The following is a 5264-nucleotide window of genomic DNA, read 5'->3' on the forward strand; positions in this document are numbered from 1 at the left end:
CTTTCCAACCCAGGGATCAACTCGGGTCTCCTGTATTGTAGGCAGATTCTTTACCACCAAGCCACTGTTTTTATAATGGATAATTTCTGAAAATGCTATTACAAAACAAGCAGAAGTGGGTGTTATCCTAGTTTTTCATATAGATATTTAGGAAATATGAATTGAGTTGACCCCCAAAGAGGTCAAAGTATACACTTCAGAGTTTTTTTAAAAAAAACTCCTTCTTGCTTTTCCCGTAAGCAGCCTGCTGCTGCTGCTGCTAAGTCGCTTCAGTCGTGTCCGACTCTGTGCGACCCCATGGACTTCAGCCCACCAGGCTTTTCCGTGACCTCTAAAACTGGTACACTATTCACTCGACCCAGAAAACTCCACAAAATCATGCAAATCAAGAGGTTCAAATATTCGTGTTCACTTTAAAAGCACTCGTGAAGCTGCCCAGGCGATAAAGGGTATGCATATCTGAAAAGCCACCAAGTATCTGAAGGCTGTCACTTTAAAGAAGCAATGTGTGCCATTCCGTTATTACAACAGTGGAGTTGGTAGGTGTACACAGACCAAACAGTGGGGCTGGATGAAGGGTCGGTGGCCCAAAAAGAGTGCTGAATTTTTACTGCACATACTCAAAAATGCAGAAAGTGGTGCTGAACTTAAGGGCTTAGATACTTTGGCCACCTGATGCAAAGAGCTGACTCACTGGAAAAGACTCTGATGCTGGGGAAGATTGAGGGCAGGAGGAGAAGGGGATGACAGAGAATGAGTTTGTTGGATGGCATCACCGACTCAATGGACATGAGTTTGGGTGGACTCCGGGAGTTGGTGATGGACAGGGAGGCCTGGCATGCTGCAGTTCATGGTGTCGCAAAGAGTCGGACACGACTGAGCGACTGAACTGAACTGAACTGAACTGAAGGGCTTAGATGTAGATTCTCTGGTCATTGAGCACATCCAGGTGAACAAAGCCCCGAAGATGTGGCACAGGACTTACAGAGCTCATGGTTGGATCAACCCGTATAAGAGCTCTCCCTGCCGCATTGAGACAATCCTTACTGAAAAAGAATGGATTGTTCCTAAACCAGAAGAGGAGGTTGCACAGAAGAAAAAGATATCCCAGAAGAAACTGAAGAAACAAAAACTTACAGCCTGGGAATAAATGCCACCAAAAAAAAAAATGCAAAATAAAAGTAAAAAAAAAAAAATGCTCCTTCTTAAATGATAATTCACTAAAAGAAACACATACACACATACAAATATTAATTGCCCCTTTAATAATACATCAAGTTACAGAGTTTTGAGATTTATTTTTCATTTATTTAAAAAAAAATCTTATTGGATATAGTTGATTTACAATGTTGTATTAATTTCTGCTGTACAGCAAAGTGAATCAGTTATACACATATTCACACTTTTTTATTAAATAGATTCTTTTCCCATATAAGGCCATTACAGAGTATTGAGTAGAGTTCCTTGTGCTATACAATGGCATCCCACTCCAGTACTCTTGCCTAGAAAATCCATGGACGGAGGAGCCTGGTAGGCTGCAGTCCATGGGGTCGCTAAGAGTCAGACATGACTGAGCGACTTCACTTTCACTTTTTACTTTCATACATTGGAGAAGGAAATGGCAACCCACTCCAGTGTTCTTGCCTGGAGAATCCCAGGGACAGAGGAGCATAATGGGCTGCCGTCTATGGGGTTGCACAGAGTCGGACACGACTGAAGCGACTTAGCAGCAGCAGCAGCAGCAGCAGTGTCAGTCCCAATCTCCCAATTTCTCTCTTCCTCCCACCATAGATTCTAATAGTTAGGAATAATCACACATTTTGCTCATCTTACTGAGTGTAACAGATTCTTTTATTTACTTTGATGTATTAAAAAACAGTTTGTGTCAAGTAACAAAGGAAAAAAGGATGGGAGGGAAGGAGGAAGGGAGCGAGGAAAGAAAGGAAAATGTTTCCGGGAGTACAAATTTTTGAGTGTAGGTCAGGTCATTGCAAAGCAGGTTAGAGAAGAAAGTCTCTGTGCTACAGCAGCCCAGCTATTGTTCCTGACCCACCCAACAATCAAGCCTGGTAAATGGAGCTCAAGGAGAAACACTAGCCAAGAAGAACCCAAAGTACACTCTTGCCCATTTGCCACACTCAAACAACAGAATAAAGTTGCATAAACTTTACGCAAGGAAAGCGGCAAGTACTGAAGTTGCACTTATCGCCAGAACTTTGGAGTCATCAGGAGTCCTGTTTATTTACAAATCTAACAACTCAATCTATTACTCTCTTAAAAATCAAATTGAAACCTTAGACTCTCCTTCCTCTTCCCCTTCTTCCCCTTCCTATTCACTTCCTTTCCTGTTCCATTCTCTTCTCAGTTCTTCCCATTTTCCTCCCTTCCCTTCTTTGCACAGAGAGATGAGGAGGCGAAGGAGACGTGCAGGGGTCCATCAGCTGCCAGCGCCCAAGGAGATGGAGTGTAAGCAGGGATGCCATGCTTACATGCCATGAGGAGGCTCTCAGTGGTAGCGGAGGAGCGGGGCCTGGACATGGGGGCGAAGGAGACGGTGACATTGGAGAGTGATACAATGAGAAAATAAACTGATTGAGACAGTCAGCAATTACACTGAAAAGAATTGAAAAATGAAACCTGTATTTCTCACTGTAGGAGAGATACTCATATATAGAGGGAAAGGTAGAAGACCAGAAGCAACCTTGCTGTGCTGAACTGGAAGTACCAGCAAAAGGGCATGTTTTTCAGTTTTCTTCACTGGAGCTGTGTGCAGACTGTTCCTTCCTCAGTGAGCAGAGACCTGCTTCACACTATGGCAGTGCCTGTAGAGATCTCAGTTACAGTAGAAAAGGGGTAAAATATAACTTACTTAAAGATCACTGGCCAAAATCAGGCTAAAAGAATACCATAAGTAAAAATTTTAAAAAGGACAAAAGTAAACAAAGTGATAAAACATCATATTTATTTACAGGAAAACTGTCCAGAGAATATAAAAGTCATTGCAAATACCATTTACTTCAGTGTATATGTAATTCAGGACTTCCCTGGTGGTTCAGCAGTAAAGAAGCTGCCTGCAATGCAGGAGATGAGGGTTTGATCCCTGAGTCGGGAAGATCCCCCGGAGAAGGAAATGGCAATCCACTCCAGCGTTCTTGCCTGGGAAATCCTATGGATAGAGGAGGCTGGGAGGCTACAGTATTTGGGGTGGCAAGAGTTGGACACGACTTAAGAGACTAAACCACCACCACTGTAAGTAATTCATATTCAATTTCTGTGTACACGCAATACATCATAAAATGTGCTTTGGTATACATGTCATGCTGCCAAATACAATAGAAAAAAGTCTGCACACTGAGTGAAAGAAAAAACTTCCAGTGGGAGTTGAAAACAACATTCTAGCTGGCAGCAAAACTGCACAGCTGGTGTCATTTGGGGAATAAAAGGGAAAAATATTTTGAAAGCCTAGTGATTCCTTTAGATTTTCAAAAAAAGCTCCACTTTCTTCAAAACATCTCTTTTGTGAATTTGAAACCTCATGTTTTGCATTTTCCCCATAGATTTAATAATTCCAGTCAATATTCTAATGGGGTAGTTATATCAGAACTTGAAAAAAAATACAATGTTGAAAATCATATATTAGGTGAGAATAGAAAGTAATGACAGGGAAAAATAGCCTTACCAATAATTCAAATATATTGCAGAATAACAATATTCTTAAAGGTATAGTGGTAACATAAAGGTATAATGGTAACATTGGAATAAAAGTTTATTCTCCTATAAAAAGTATTGGAGAGTACAGAAATAGATCTTATTATTGGATTTAAAATAAGATAAAGGAGGAACTGGCTTTCCCAATGGCTCAAGTGGTAAAGAATCCACCTGCAATGCAGGAGACACAAGAGATGCAGGTTTGATCCCTGGGTGGGGAACATGCCCTGGAGGAGGAAATGGCAACCCACTCCAGTACTCTTGCCTGGAAAATCCCATAGACAGAGGAGCCTGAGGGCGCTGCAGTCCATGGGGTCACAAAAGAGTAGGACACGACCGAGCACATATGCATGTACAACAATCAAAATGAAGAGTTACTTAGGTTACTAGTCAGAGGACTGCTAGAAAGAGCAACCCTAACTGGTATTTGGGGAAAATGACAGCCTATTTAGGTCAGGCAGGTCTACTTCTTTGAATATAAATAACCATTCATAACATTTTCTAAAATCAAAGTGGTTGCCATAATCCCACAAATAATGGGATTCTCTTACTGTCTTGTATATGTGACAAGATAAAAGTTATTAACATAGGGGATGCATAGCTCCTTTCCCTCCAACTGCTTCCACAAAGCCCTCTAGGGCTGCCTACTTAAGCTTCTTCTTGCTTTAGGAGTGGAAAAGAAAGGCATAGAAAGAACCGCTGTTCTCAGGGGACTGCATATATCTCAGAGCATATGGCCTGGTGCTCAGAAGCTGGGGCAGTCTAGAGTCTGAGAACAGTCTTGAAGGTTAGGGTAGTGAGAGATCCCTAGGAATTTCAGAGTATTGGTGACAAGAGTGGACAGGGAATTTTATTAAGAGATCCCATGATTTAAGCAATTGGATTCCTTTAAGCTTCCGAGAGAGAGATGACTCAAGATTGAAATTTCTTTTGGAGCTGCACGTTAAATATAACCACTCCCACGCTGAACCATGAGAGTCTCCTTTTGCTTTATTATCCTTGTGTTAAACTCTGAATTAGTGAAGGAGTGTCAGTGATTTTTTTTTAAGTATGCATAAAGAAAATAAAAAACAGAATTGAAAAGCAAAACTGGATTTTCAAATAGAACTTATACAAAGAAAAGAGAAACTCTGCACACCGTAGATAAGAGGACTGGAGCTGAAAAGGGCTGGTTTATCTTGACCTACCAGAGCTGGAAGGAAGAATCTAAGTATCAAACTCCCCTTACTCTGCTTTTCACACTTACCAAACATTTTTGATATCTTGGTTACTTTGGTACCAGCAAATGGATGCCAGATAAGATACAAGTAATCCAGCCAGTGGAAACATTGATCTTTAAAAAAAGTTAATAAAGTGATCTTCTAGGATACACAAACACACTGACCTAGTATATGTTTGACTAGAGTAAACCAGATACTTGAACACTGTGATTATTAAAGTTCCAGAACTCTGAAGAACAAAGACCATATCCTGGCCAGCAGTAATTTACCAGAATTTAATGCCAGTCAGTGTGGGCTAAACATCACTACAGATATGAAAACAAAGTATAACAAAGG

The 5264-nt window shown here is 41.0% G+C and overlaps 1 pseudogene; it reads left to right on the forward strand.

The window, feature by feature from the left end:
- Positions 1-436: 436 nt before the first annotated feature.
- Positions 437-1150, forward strand: LOC113898780 (annotated as a pseudogene).
- The last annotated feature ends 4114 nt before the right edge of the window (positions 1151-5264 follow it).

The sequence above is a fragment of the Bos indicus x Bos taurus genome, chromosome 9 (assembly GCF_003369695.1).
Source record: "Bos indicus x Bos taurus breed Angus x Brahman F1 hybrid chromosome 9, Bos_hybrid_MaternalHap_v2.0, whole genome shotgun sequence".
Taxonomy (NCBI): domain Eukaryota; kingdom Metazoa; phylum Chordata; class Mammalia; order Artiodactyla; family Bovidae; genus Bos; species Bos indicus x Bos taurus.